Source organism: Myotis daubentonii, chromosome 14, assembly GCF_963259705.1.
Source record: "Myotis daubentonii chromosome 14, mMyoDau2.1, whole genome shotgun sequence".
In the NCBI taxonomy this organism is placed as follows: Eukaryota; Metazoa; Chordata; class Mammalia; order Chiroptera; family Vespertilionidae; genus Myotis; species Myotis daubentonii.
This window is the reverse complement of record NC_081853.1, coordinates 42,062,448-42,077,717: the sequence shown is the minus strand read 5'-3', so window position 1 is coordinate 42,077,717 and position 15,270 is coordinate 42,062,448. Positions and strand designations below refer to the sequence as shown.

Sequence of the window (15,270 nt, the reverse complement as noted above, 5' to 3'; positions counted from 1 at the left end):
ACATTTTAATTTGATCCCTGGCTTTAGGTTAGAACTGGAATTAACTATACCAGTAACTTAATTCCAGACTCTGTTTAGTACTTGACATGTTGCCTGGCACATAATAGGTGTGTGAGAAATATTTGTTGCATGAATTTTAGAAGTCAAATTTTTGTCAGGTACTGAGGAATAAATCGTTCTGTAGAATAGGCTTCCCTTGTCATCTCTGGTCTCACTCTCAATTTAAAACTCAAAAATACAAACACTCCATGAGTTATAAGAAAGTCTAATTCACAAGGTAGCTGATTGAGGGGGGAAGATCACAATTGTTTCCCACTTCTACTTCATACATTGAAATCCCGGGGTCTAAGTTGTCAAGCTCACTTACAAGCATTCTTATTTTAGCCAGGCTACTTGTTTGTTTTCAACATCCATTCCCCTTGGATTTTCACTCATATTATTTACTGCTAAGTGAATTACGACATGGCCATCCAAAGTACTTTGATGAGATATCTACCGAAAGGGGACAGATGAGTTTGGAAAGTCACTTTGTTAGTAACACATTTAAGGTTCTGAATAGCCTGCAGTCAAGAAACCCAGTGACCTCTGTTTAACCTGTTGTTTTTTAAACGGTTCTGACCATGGTACCTATTCTGAATGGCTTTTACTCTCTTTCAGTGCAAGTGTTCTGAGGTGGATCCTTGGAACAACATTTGAAGGTAAAGATTAAAAACTGATGAGCTGAATGGTATGTTAAACTTGAGTGATCGCATACACTGAGAGAGGGGCAAGAAATGCCAGCACATTATGACAACCGTGGGCCCCACTTTCTCACCTAGCAGCAGGCCTGCTAGCCCTTTATTATGCACATACCTTTTCTGCCTCATTTTGGCTGTGGCATTTCCTTTCCATTATTCCCAGATCATTTCAGATATGTACATCATTGGCCTGGTTATTTTTTTATTATTTTATTGCTTAAAGTATGACAAAGAGTAGTATATATGTCTCCTTCCCCCCCGACCCCCTTGCCTGGTTCTTATAGATGTGAGACTTTGGAATTCTTGTCCTGGAGTATCTTAGTTATTTTATGCTCTATAAATATTAGCTATACTGATTATTAATCACTATTATATCCTCTGTGTCCTGTATATTGTATATATAAAATATTTATTTAATTATGTCTTCATCTCAGAGATCTTTAATAAATGGATACTGCTATACACAGGTACACAGAGGTTCTGGGAAGTTTGGTGGGAATTGGGTGGGGGAGCTCTTATTCTGATCATCTTAACTCAGGCAGCATCTAGCACAGACTTTGAACCAATGATTTCTAGATAAGTGTGTACTGTATCAAATTAGAAATATTTCTTTAAGACTATTCAATTAAGACTTCAGACAAACATCACTTGGAGTCATTGTTACGCATTTAATTGTTTCTCTACCCTTCAAAAAAAAGAAAAGGCAGCTGAAAGTCCTAATCTCCAAGTTTGACCTTATTTAGAACTAAGGTCATTGCAAATGTAATTCATTAAGTTGAGAATATAGTGGAGTAGGGTAGGCCCCTAATCTAAAATGACTGATGCTTTGTAAGAAGAAATCCATGTGAAAACAGAGACACACAAAGAATGCCACGTTATGGTCAAGGCAGAGATTGCAGTTATGTGGCAGCAGGCCAAAGATTGCCAGCAAACAGAATAGGAAGAGACCAAGAAAGGATTTGCCTTTGTACGTCTCAGCATGGTCCTACTGACATCTTAATTTTAGACTTCTAGCCTCCAGAACTGTGCAATGGTACATTTCTGTTGTTTTAAGCCACCCACTTTGTAAAACTTTGTTCCAGCAGCCCTAGGAAACTATAGTCACACTCTGCCTCACTGAGTCATTACCAGGAGTTGGGTGACAAGGGCTTCCTAAATGGAGGCCAGATCACATGTTCTATTCATTTTGGGACTCAACATTTATGTATGAAATGTTTGTCCCTAACGGGTCAAAACAGACTCAGTTGTTCCAGCAAAATGATGCCTCAACACTCATCTAACTTTCCCTTCTTACACCTTTTTCCAAATATTTCAGATGTTCTTGAAATCAGCCAGATAAAACATTATAACAATATATAATATAAAATATTATAACAATTATCACAGTATATATACACTATATATACATATATACATTAATATATAAATATATAAACATATAAATATATAAATACACACACACACACACACACACACACAAAGGAAGCCTCAGGGAGACAGATCTAGGGTGTCACACAAAAAATCCCACTAGATTTAGAATGTCCTCACCATTTTATATTCAGGCAGATAGGGAGTGAGCCACGGGGGAATTTGAGGCAGACAGGCAGACTTCAGAATCAAGATCACTCTGGGAAGTTTCCAGAGTTCTCTTGGTGCCCTAAGAACTCTATTCAATATAACATTATTCCTTGCTTGGATGGGAAGATGCAGCCGATAAATTTGGTACAATATACACACCCGTTAATTCAACAAAATGTCAAACTGTCTGAGAAAGCCCTTACAAAAGGTTTACTTTCTGTGTCACTGGGGAAAAGAATGATAGAAAAGAAAGCTCATGAAAATGAGATTTTCTCTAACTTCTGCTTGCAGTGGATAAATCAATGGGATTTTTCAAGACCCCTCAATATCAACAAGTTTATCTCATAAGCAGGCAAGTCTTTGCAGATTCCAAAAAATCTCTCTCCAGTCTTCTTTCTTTTCTCCTCCCCATTCCAGCCAATTGCTTCTCTGCTTTTCTTTTTCTACTATTGCTTTCCTTCTTCCTTGCCCTTCTAAATATTCATTTCTTTGCATAGCCATAGGAGGAAAGATTTGTCTGGCAATTGTTATCGCCTATCTCTTAGCTTCTAAAAGCCATGATGAGTGTGGAAGTCTTCACTTTTTTTTTTTTAAAGAAGATTTAGTCTCCCTGCCCTGAACTGGGTTTAGGGTAATTGTGAATCTGCTTGAGGGCTGAATGTAATCTCTAGCCTTTTTCATAAAGTTTATGGCCCTGGTGCCCCTTTAAAAGTCTCATGTGACTGATTGATAGGCTCATTTCTGATACTAACCATAAAGGATTGGCCATCCTGAAGATAAGCTGCTCCTCCCCTGAGCACCACAGGAGGTGAAGGCGCACCATCACTATAGATGAGGCCTCCATTATAGATGGCGTTTCCTGCCTCAATCAGATCCATCCTTCAGCAGCCCAGCCGGTGCTTTGTGCTGAGGGACTGCACCATGGGACATATAAACTCAGTCGCGTCCTTTTAGTTCATGGGTATCTAAGGATTCAAACATCATCCTGGATACAACAATGAAAGCAATAGCTAATTCCCCACTTCCCATCTTCTGTGAATTTACTCTTGATGTCATTAATCAAAGAAGAAGTTGGCAGACTCATAGAATTTTCTTCCTTCAGTTAGCTAAGACTTTGTGTTTCATCTTAAGTATTTCTCAGATTTTACCACTTCAATATGTGTTCTTAGTTCTCATGTGAATCTATTTTTTTGCCTCCTCAAGCTATCTTTCAAATATCTCTTTGTAGGACAAGTGTAGGTGATTAGTGTTGTGGTTTTTTTTTGTACTTCTACAACTTACATGTTTTGGTTCAAAATGGTGCTTGAATTCTTAGGAAGATGCAGAGATGGGGGAGAGAGATGGAGAGGGAAGAAGTAGAGTTAAGTGGGAAGAATGAGGTAGAAGAGAAGGCTGGTTACACACACACTCACACAGAGGAAGAGGGGGGGGGGGAAGGAGAGGTTTTACATAAGTTAAACTTGAATTAATTGAAGATTTAATTTCAAGAAGAAAGGAGAGTTCATTTGTCCCTAGCCAAAAACTGTAACATAGAGATATGTTACAGAAGAATTGATATCACCTGAGAACCGATCAAATGCAGAAAGTCAGGAGAAGGAAGGAATCAAAGACAGAAGAAAATGGCAGAGGAAGTATAGAAGACGTAGGTTTATGACAGATTTATTCATCATTCAAATATTTATTGAGCACTTTTTAGAGAATATGATACTATGACTAGGGTTATCAGAGTTAAGGCATAGTCAATACACATGCGGAACACACATTTTAAATAATGAAAACACCAGAGCTACACATCAAATAATTACATTAAATGTTAAAATGTGATACAAGGTATTTAAAAATATTGCCAAAACCTCTGAATCCACTTCTGTCTGTTCTTTCTTACCTATATTATGTCCTAAAACAGCTCTCTTCAGTGTCACCAATAACATTTATGGTGGTAAACCCAATGAGTATCCTTCAAACATTATTATCAACAAACAGCATTTGACCCAATGGCCAACTTCCTCCAACTAGAATCATTCTCTTTCTGTGCCCACTGCATACCATATACTTCAATTTTCCAACAAGCTTTCTGGTTGCTTCTTTTCAATCTCTTCTGCAAGCTCATCTTCTTTGGCCAACCATTAAGTGTTGTGATTTCTCCAAGATTCTGTCCTGTGCTTGCTTCTCTTCTCCATATTCTATTAGGGGCAATTCCATTCAACCTCTGGCTTCAACTACCTATAATAAACTAAGAAGATTTAAATTTTGTTCTGCAGGTTGACTTCTTCCTGTACAACCCATGTGGAGTGCCTGCCTCTCCCAGGTACCCATTCATGATTAACCAAACCCTGGCTGGGGCGCTTACTCAGTGAATACATATCTATCTATACCTATCAGTAAGGACCTCTACATTATTCATCTGCATGTCTTTAATTTAACATGACAGGTACTATGGGTTCACCATTTGCTCAGCTGTTGACTGAAATTGGGGCAGGGCTTATGGGCAGCATTGCAGCAGCATCTCATATACGGGGGTGCTGGTCATTCTGCATGGGCATGGTGAATACATGACCAAACAGCTGAGCAAAGATACTAATAGAACCACTTCTCAGATGTAATTAAGCCCTCAAGCAGATACACGTAATCTCTCTTTAAAAAAAAAATAAATTTTTATTGATTTCAGAGAAAGAAGGGAGAGGGAGAAAGAGATAGGAACAACAATGATAAGAAGAACAATTGATCAGCTGCCTCCTGCATGCCCCACATTGGTGATCGAGCTCACAACCCAGGTATGTGCCCTGACTGTGAATCGAACCATGACCTCCTGGTTCATAGGTTGACGCTCAACCACTGAGAAATACTGGCCAGGCTCAGATGATAATCTCTTAATTATGAGAGGTTTAAATAAGATTATGAAAAAGAAGTACATGTGGGATTTAACAGACAATTTTAATTTTTTTCCATTTTTCTATATTATCAGAATTTTCTACACTAGATATATGCTACCTTTATAATTGGGAATTTTAAAACAAGAAAGTGTTTGTTTGTTTTTAAGATCTGCTTTGTGTTTTGATAGGGCAAGAGGGAGGAAGATATGTGTATGAACATACACACACACACACACACACACACACACACACGGTAGTGAAATTAAAAGGGAATAGAAACTACTAGCAGGAATTCTAGGATTTGGAATTCCAGGAGTTAGAACACACCTTCCTTTAATAAACAGCATTGCTTAAATTCTTCAATAAACAGATGCCCAAATTGCTTGTTTCTAAGTGAATTTTAGGGAAAAATAGAGCAAAGAGAAATTATTTTCTCAAATGGCTTGTCACTCCTGATTTTCAAGAATGAGCACAGAAAAGTATTTGGAGATAATAAATGTGATAGTAACATATGCCCTTCTGAATTATAACTCATACTATAATCTTTACTGATGAGTGCTAGACACTGACATCCTAGTCAACCAAATGAAGCCATTAAAGTAACCCCTTATGAAAATGAAAATTGAATATTACATTGTTGAAATTGAAAGCGTGTTTTATCAAAGGCAATTTGTCTATTATCTGACAGCCTTGGAAAACAACAGGGAAATTACATCTCTCGCATTAAAATTAAAAGGCAGCAGCTTATTTAGACACCACAGTAATATGGGAACCATGGGTCATTCAGAAAAAACCCTGCTTATTCCATATGCAGGCACTGTCTGATTTCCCCACCATTGTATTCTGTTGGGAATGGGGGTAGGGCACATTTCTTCACTAGTTAATGGATCACGGAAGAAAACAGTACCAAATTCTTCCTTTCATGGTAAAAGAGTGATTCTACAGAACAATCTCAAGGGCCATCAAACTGTTAAAATCATGGTAACATTGAGTTGTTCCTTCTCCAGGAATGAGGTAGCCAATGCCTCCCACACATTAAGTAACCTACTGACTTTATTTTTCATATGTTTGGCTGGGTTATGTAAGGCCTTAAGGTCTTAGATTCTCAGATATGGTACCTAATACCACATACCTTCCTCCCTCTTGCCCTATCAAAAACCAAATACACAATTTGATAATTACACATTTACTTAAGAGACCTTTGTGATAAGGAAGGTAGCCATGGATTCTGATCATGCTCATGTCTATATCTCGGACATGGTTGGTACTTTATTATGAGTACTAGAGGCCTGGTGCACGAATTTGTGCATGGGTGGGGTCCAGTCGGCCCGCCCCAATTGAGGCTGATTGGGCTGGGCTGGCCAGGGGGAGGGGCTGTGGGTGGATGGAGGGCTGGCCCTGCCCTTAATGGGGGAGGGGGAGTGATCAGGGGCAGGGCCAGCCAGGTGGTTGGCAAGCCTGCCCCACCCTCTGGTCAAACCCTGGTCAAACTCCCGGTTAAGGGGACAATTTGCAATTACCCTTTTATTATATAAGATAACAAAAGAAAACTTCACTAGAAGATGAGACACATCTAGTGAAAATGCTTCTATAATGTTTGGGTCAGTATAACACTATTAATACTTTTTACAGCTAGTGTTGCTTGTGTACTTCAGAGATTCACTGCTTATTATATTAGTTTAACATCATTCTTTGAATATAAAAATACATTGACTTCTTTTTAAATGGACTGTCTAGAGGAAAAGCATAATTACTAAGCCAATAACTAATTCTTTAATGCCAATATTTCAGAGTTAAAGTTTTACTAAAGCGCTATTTGACATAGAAAGGAATTATATGCAAACCAGGTGAATCTTAGATTCTTTGCAAGGGATTTTAATAACTAAAATAATAACTAAAAGAGACTTCACAGTAATGTAGGCTTGAACTCTAGAAATGGGAAAGAGAGAAAAGTGCTAGGAAATTAGTTAAAATCAAGTGTACCTAACCAATTTATGCTTTCCTATGTTCTTCAACTAAATGAACCTCATTGATCATGACATCTGATCACTATCTTTGTAGCTAACAGCCTCAGTGGGTAAAATATTCATTTCTGAGGCCTGGGAAGGCTGGCCCACTTGAACATGGTCTGAAGTTCAGCTTGGGGACCTGGGAGTGTAGAGTGTTAGAGATGCAGAGCTGTCACTTTCTATCTATGTGGTCTGAGAACCTCCGTTTCCTAAAATACGATTTGGAAAAACACTTTCTCCTCATATAAGAAATATTAACAGGTAAATATACTAGTTTCCTTCCCTGTGCCTTATGTTCATTTTACCCAATAGCTCTAGGTAAAGTTGCCTCCTTTCATGGATACTATCTCTCCTCCCCCCTCCACCCCCTCCCCTGGAACAATTAGGTACATGAGCCATAAACTCCCTTACTAACAGCAGGGAGATGTTTCAGTGAGTGAGCACAAAGCAGGAGTTCCCCCCACTTTTTTGATAACCTACAACTATATGTAAAAATAAAACAACCCTAAAAATAATGCCATTTTTGATTGCTGATGTCATGGACATTGGCAAGAATATTGAAGCGGTACATCAAAAAGATATTTTGGAGATAAATCAGCATAGGAATAAAATAGAACTCTCGAGCTCTTGTGAAATTGAGAGATCTCCTTTGTATCTAAGGATATTTATGAGACTGTTTCAACAGAAATGGAGAAAAAAATGAAAATCCATTGCCATCATATTACTATTTTGTTGAAATGGCAATCTTATAATGAAATCTAAAACTTCAGCTCTCATATCCTACAGTGGGTGCTTGCTTGCTTTAATCTTGGTTATCGTTATATCACTAAAGCAATCATTGGAATTAGGTTTGGCATTTTACAAAAAGGAGGATAGATCTGCCCTTCCTCCTGCTCCTGCCTTTTCCTAATCCCATCTCTTTACTCTCTGTCTGTCCCTGACAACAAAAGTTCAAGAACACTGCACTGCAAACAGAAATGGGGAGATTGTAACTTGGCATTTGGTGATCACAGTCCTCCCTAATTGAGTCTCCCTAAATCACAGAGGAATAAATTCTGGTTCAGCTGAGCTAAACCACACCTCCTGCAATTTCCCCTTAGTGATGTGGGGTAAAAGGAGTTACCAGGACTTCTCTTACCTTAAAGCTGAGTCTGAAAATGTGACTCTGTTCAAGGCCCCAACCTTCTGTGGTCTATGTTACCTCATTTGTCAAACAAATGTCTTGAACCAAATGGTCTACAGGTCCCTGAAGTGCCAAAATTGTATGACTGCTATAGTCTGTAAGTTCTTCTTAAATTTCAGTTATTCACATTCCACCAGCATGAATTTTGCCTAACTAGGCAAACAACTTTCATTCTTTTTATTTTTATTTAGGTCAGCACATTTTGTATGTGTTGTACTTGAATAAATGTGTTTATATTGGGCAAATTATGATGCTGTAAAAGTGATAAATCAGCTTCACTTAACTCAAATAAAAGATAAACTATAAAAATAAAAAGGATGAAAACAAACAATGTGAATGAGCCCTGTTAGATGGGGTGGCCTAAGGATAGTGCTGAGTCTCAGGACTGGACTCTTTAAAAAAAAAAAAAAAAAAAAAAAAACTATAGACAACGGGAAACCATCAAATACCTTCTGCTACCAAGATAATCCAAAGTTTTAGAGGACAAATGGTAAGGGGAAGAAAATATTTTCCTCACTATATAATTTAATATGATTTAAATCATCACTGGCACCACCACTGGTGTAGATCCCATTTGCTAAGGAAACTTCAGTAACTACTAAAAGGGTATGTTACATTTTCAGACTCAGCTCCAGACTACTAAAGTACTGATAATCTTTATTACTCCCTATCTCTAAGAAGCCATTTCAGAAATGGTCCTAATTTACACTGCTCTTGTTTGGTTGTTTAAAAATCCAAAGGAAAGTACCATGGACTCTATGAGTTGCATGTCCGAAAGTCTCCTTATTTCTAGTGTTGAAAGTGTGTACTTTTAAGAATCTTTATTGAGATACTAGAGGCCTGATGCATGAAATCCATGCAAGAGTAGACCTTCCTTCTCCCAGCTGCTGGCACTGGCTTCCCTCTGGCTGCTGGCAGGCACCCAGGACCCGGGCTTCCCTTGCAGCACAGGCTTCATCTGGAAGGATGTCTGGTCTAATTAGCATATTATGCTTTTACTATTATAGATAATTCATGTACCATAAAATTCATCTATTTAAAGTGTACAATTCAATGATTGAAGTATATTCACAGAGTTGTACAACCACCAGCATGACCTAATTTTAGAAAATTTTCATCTCCCCCAAAAGAAATCCCAGTAGCAATAACTCTTTATCTTATCTTTCCTAGCCCGCCCTAGGCAACCAATAATCTATTGTCTCTCTTGGCATGTACATATCTTAAACATTTTATATCAGTAGAATAACATGTTATTTGGGAATGGCTACTTTCATTTAACATAGTATTTTCAAGATTTAGCCAGGTTATAATGTACATTGGTATGTTATTTCTTTTTACTACAGCAATATTTCATTATATGGATACACCACATTTTATTTATCTATTCATCAGTTGGTAAAAATCTGGGTTTTTTCCACACTTTGGATATTATGAGTAATACAAGTTCTGTGCAGACATCTATTTTCATTTTTCTTGGGTATATACCTAGGAATGTAATTTCTTGAAGATATGCACTTTTAATGAATACTTCAAGGTTATATATCAAAACAATTTTGTAGTCAGGTAGCACAAGAATAAAATAGATCCCTTGTCTACTATTTTTATTGTTCTACTTTCACTTTTCTGTTTTTTCCATGTTTATATGCTAATTATATATTTCAAAATCAAATAAAAAGTAAAAAGCACCCATAATCAGAATACATTAAAATAATAGAGGATAAAATAGATAACCTACCCACTCTTCCAATTCTAAACCCAGAGACAAATACCTATATATATAAAAGGCTAATATGCAAAGTGTCCCCTCGGGAGTTCGACCGGGAGACCGGGAGCTCAATCGCTCACTAAGACGTGCACTGAACACCAGGGGGTGGCACGGAACGAAGGAAGGTGTTGGCTGGCAGCAAGGGAATGAAGGCTCTGGCCGGCAGCCAGGGAATGAAGGCCCCCCGGCAGGCAGCCAGAAGACCCCAATCAACCCTGATAGCTGGCCAGGCATAGGGAACTACCTGTGCACAAATTCTGTTCACCAGCCTCTAGTTTTTTATAACTATAATGCTGTTTTTAACAAAATCATATAACTTGCATTTCTCAATCACCACTGACATATTTACATGTAATCTGACATAGATTTACTGCATTTTAATAGAACCTATAGATTTCCTTATATTGAAATAGCATGAATTATTTAACCAGTCTTCTATTTTATTATTTTTTTTTCTGTCACAAACAAAGCACAATGAACATCTTGAACATAGAGCTTATGAACTTCAATAATCTCATAGAATATTTTCTGAGAAGTTAGGCAATTGGGTCATACAGTGCTTATAATTGGAATTTTAATAATTGGTCAATTTTACTCCAAGAAAAGTTATTTCACTCATATCCCCACCTATAATGAAGAGAGCACAGATGTCCCTATGACCTTGCCATTGTTCAATGTTATCAATTCTAAAACACAAAATACATTTTAACCTGTATTTAAGTATTAGTACACTTGAACAATTTTTAAATTTTACTTACTGGTCATTGATATTTCTTATAAGAATACCATTTGTCTATTTCTTTACTAAATTATGTCCTCTATTCTTATGGATGTGTCTATATGTATATGTTCCTTATTTGCTGAAAAAAATGCTTTAATTTTGTCTTTTCCATAAAGACATTTTTATGTTGTCTTTTTTTCTCTTTATTACTTCTTGACTGTACCATTATTTTGCTATTAAGTTGAAATGCTACTTCTTTCCAATATTAAATCCCTATACTTAGATTTCTTTCTAGACCCTATTCTGTTTCACTGATCTCTTTATTCCTAAACCAGTGCCAAGATGTTTTAATTACTTAAGCTTTATTAAAATATGCACTGCATATAAGATTCAACAAGGTTTTTATTTTCAAAAAATATCTTGCCCATATTCATATACTTATTCCCACAAATGAACAAAACAGTATGAATCACTTTTTTCTCTAACTTGTAGACATAGTCATTATTAGCAACATTTAATTAGTATGAAATACTTTGATTTCTGGAATATAAAATTAAATAAATCAATATATTGGTGTTAAACTATAACAATAAGTTTATTAAATTATTTCACTTTACATTTAAAGTTGGATGAAAAGCTAGCTAATAATTAAGAAAAGCCACTAAACAAAACCAAACAGAAGGAAGCTGTGTTCAAATATTAAAATTTCCAACTGAATGTATAACCATACCAAGTAGAATAGAAAATAAAGTTATCAAGTCATTAAAAAATACATTAAATTCCAAGTGAATTAGAGAAAGCAATAAAGTTATTTGGAACTGCTATAGGAATTCTGTTTTAAAATAACCAATTGAACTTACCCAATAGGTTCACTTGAAGATTAAATTAAAATATGATTATAGTATGAGAAATTTATAGTTAAGTAGCATTACATTAATTCCTTATTTTTTTCCTAGTACACTTCAAAATGTTTTTGCTACTCTTTGTACATACTTATCTTCCCAATAAAAAGTATAATGAATAAAGGATTAAATGATGGGTAAATGAAATTTTATTTTTACTATAATTAGATTTCCTATCTCACAAAATTTCCCATCTTCTTAAATCACTATGAATTAAACTATAGTGTTTCCTTTATTGTATAAGTTCCATGCCAAGCACATTAATCTTTTCTCAGAAAACCTCAGGACCATTTTGATATGGTCATGTCTACCCAATCTTTGCAAACAATATGAAAACATTTCAAGGGAATCTACATGATATAAGTCTGTCTTATTGAGGTAACAATAAATTTGGTCAATTTTTCCTTGCTCAAGTGCTTCATCTATGTGAGTACAAAAATTCTGCATTTGTCCCCACAGCTATGATGGAAACTTAAACCCAGCTCTTTTCTATCTCCACTCAGGATATTCATTGTGTTAATTTTTCAGATTTGTTTATTTCTTCTTTCTTTACTCACCAGGTATGGATCCTTGGACAAATCACTTCATCTCTGCAGTACTCTCTTTTACCTGTAAAATGAGGAGCTGTGTTAGACAATCTTCCAAATGCCTTTAAATCCTACATTCTGTCACTGCATTTAATACAGCCACTCAATTTTCTTAGTATTATTTAATTTTGATAACTAACAGTTATAGGGAAAAATGTTTGCCAGGGGACCTACAAATTAAAATCTTCCATTTATCATTGCTATTGGAATGTAGTCTTCATAGACAACCTATTTTTCTCATTGGTTTACTATAATATCTTTCAAAAGAATAATCACAGGAATTCTAACTTACTGCCAATTTTCATAATTCAATTTAAAAATAAATTGCTCATCAGAAATTTCAGCAAACTGATTCATGGGACAAAGATTCCTAACCTTGATTCCAAGTTTGTCTGTTTGCTCTAAACTACTTTTTTTTTGTTCCCATTCTATTACTGATGTTCTCATTTGTACCTTGTTGACTTGCTTTTGTAAAGAGCATCACCTTCAATTTTGTCTTCAGAATGCTCATATTCTAAAAGTTCCCAATTACTCTACATTTGATTTTGTTTCTAGTTTTACTTTAAAAGCAATCGCAAATCTTAAAACATTACTAGAAATATATTCAAATTTCACATAAAATAAAAAAAATAGAATAGTTATTGTTGTAATTTTGTGACTACTGAAATGATAAAAGTTTAAAAATGAAAAAATAACCTAATAAAAGTGATATATAGAGAAAGGGGACATGTTTCTAGCTAGTGAAAGTATTCAGTACTTGGGTTTTTGTTGTTGTTGTTTGTTTTTTTTATGGCTACTACTTCCACATTCAAAGCCTCAGGAGTTAAACCAAGCAATTCCACTTTTAGGAGTGTTCCCTGAAGAAATAATTAAAAATAAGAAAAAGGATAGACATCCCACTCTTTATATAAGTGAAAAACTGTAAACAACTGAAATGTACACAAATGGTGGATTGGTTAAGACATAACTGTAATTATATGCAGCCATTAAAATTATAATGTAAAACAATATAAAATATCATGGGAGAAATGTTCATTCTAAAAAGTAGAAAATGGCTGTATAATAATGTGTGAAGTAAGACTTTATTTCTTGTGAAAATTCATATGTGTAAGTATTCATATATATGTCAGAAAGTGGGCGCTGTTTGCCAAAATGTTAATACTGGTTACCTCTTGGTGAAAAAAATTATAGGTGGATTTTTTGATAATTTTCAAGTTTTCTGCATTGACCACATATTATATTATCATTAGAATTATTCAAGAGCCGTAAATTATAGTTCCTAAAATAACTTAAGTGTCTAGAATAACTTAAATACAGTTCTAAAATAACTTAAGTCATCTATCACTTCACACCCTCTCATTCTCTGCCTTAGGACACTAGGTCTTTAATTTCCAAGCATTTTTTAAAACAACTTGTGATAATTGTATTCATTAACTTCTTATTTGGTTTAGATTTGCCCACCACTCAACTTGTATACTCCATGAGAGCAAGAGTTTTACCTTTGTGCTTCACTTAGCATAGATCACATTAAATAGTTCAATAGACTAAATGAAAGAAAAAGCTAGTGAAGTTTTATAACATCTTAAAATCAAAAGTCATTAGACCAGTAAGTTTGTTCCTGTAACCTGTAATGACCCACGGTTGGAATACTATTCCCTGAATCTAACCACTTGGAGTTTACACAGACCACCCAACACAAAAGCCAAGTGTACTATATCAACATCCAGTATACTTACGAAAACCAAGACACTCCTGATGATTTAGGGAAAGTTAATCTTCTTTACCTGCATTGCCCATTATTTAATTTTATGCCTTTAAGAGATTACCTCTGATAAATCAGCCATAATCAAAATTTTGAACTCCAAATGTAATTAACCAAATGGCACCCTAGTGTCATTTAGGTGAATGTTAATGGGCAGGAAGTTCATGTTGTAAAGACATTTTTTACCATCTGAGCAAAGTGGAAGTGTACAATTAAACACTGGTTTGAATGGTGTCAAAGAAGAATAGTTTAACTCAGAAAAAACACATATAACTATAATTTTAATTGTTCAGAAGTATATCTTTGTATCAATGATAAAGACAGGCTTCCAAAGCAAATTAATAGTGTAAGAAACACATTAAAAAAAAGACAAAACAACTCTTTATAAATCATTCTTATCTAAGCAATCATTCCATTTCTCTAAGAGCCCTTCTGAAAGGACTTTAATGATCAAGCTCCATAGTAAAAATATTGCCTGTAGTTAAGATATTGTTTGTAGTAAAAATATTCTATTTCTTTTAAAATAATTGATAGTTTAGCTTTCTCCATCATTTGGATAGTCTTCCTTTACTGAGCCTGAGTGAACAAAAGGTCATCATCTTCTTGAAATATAAAAGCAAGCACAAATATAATGCCACGGTCAAGAAACTGAAACAAAAGAAGTCCTTATTTTTACTTTGAAGCTGCTTTCATCCCATAGGATCTAGGAATGAGTAAGCCTTTCCTATGCCAAGTCTTCAAAGCAAAAAGTGAAGTGGAAAGTTACTCAACTACCTGGCAAATTCAGTCAGTGCAGCAAGCCAACCTAGATTAATTGAAGTTTTATTTTAAGTACTTATTTTTGCTTATAATTTTTCAAAGAGATTAAGTATTTAAAATTCAGTCTTTAGGTAAGTATTTTTATTTTAAACTTTAAGAGGGGGGGAAATAAATGGGATATCAAAACCCAACTCCCATTCTCCAACATAATTTGAAAAGTTGTGGAGATAACCATAAGTTCCTTAACAATGGAACATCTTAAGTCATAGTCAGTACACAAGAGTGCTTATTGCAAAAGGTTCCTAAAATGTCTATTCCCTGCTGGTTTATAACTGCCAATAGGACCTGGTTTGCATGTTGAATGCAAAAAGCATGGAAATTTCCAGCAGAACGA

At 35.4% G+C, this 15,270-nt stretch overlaps 1 protein-coding gene across 1 annotated transcript in view; it reads right to left on the bottom strand.

The window, feature by feature from the left end:
* RARB (retinoic acid receptor beta) overlaps positions 1-15,270 on the bottom strand; it is a 646,552-nt gene that overhangs the window by 441,233 nt on the left and 190,049 nt on the right. The window contains exon 3 of the mRNA XM_059664097.1: positions 12,326-12,377. The gene's annotated coding sequence lies outside the window, so the exon portion shown is untranslated. The remainder of the gene's footprint in view (positions 1-12,325; positions 12,378-15,270) is intronic.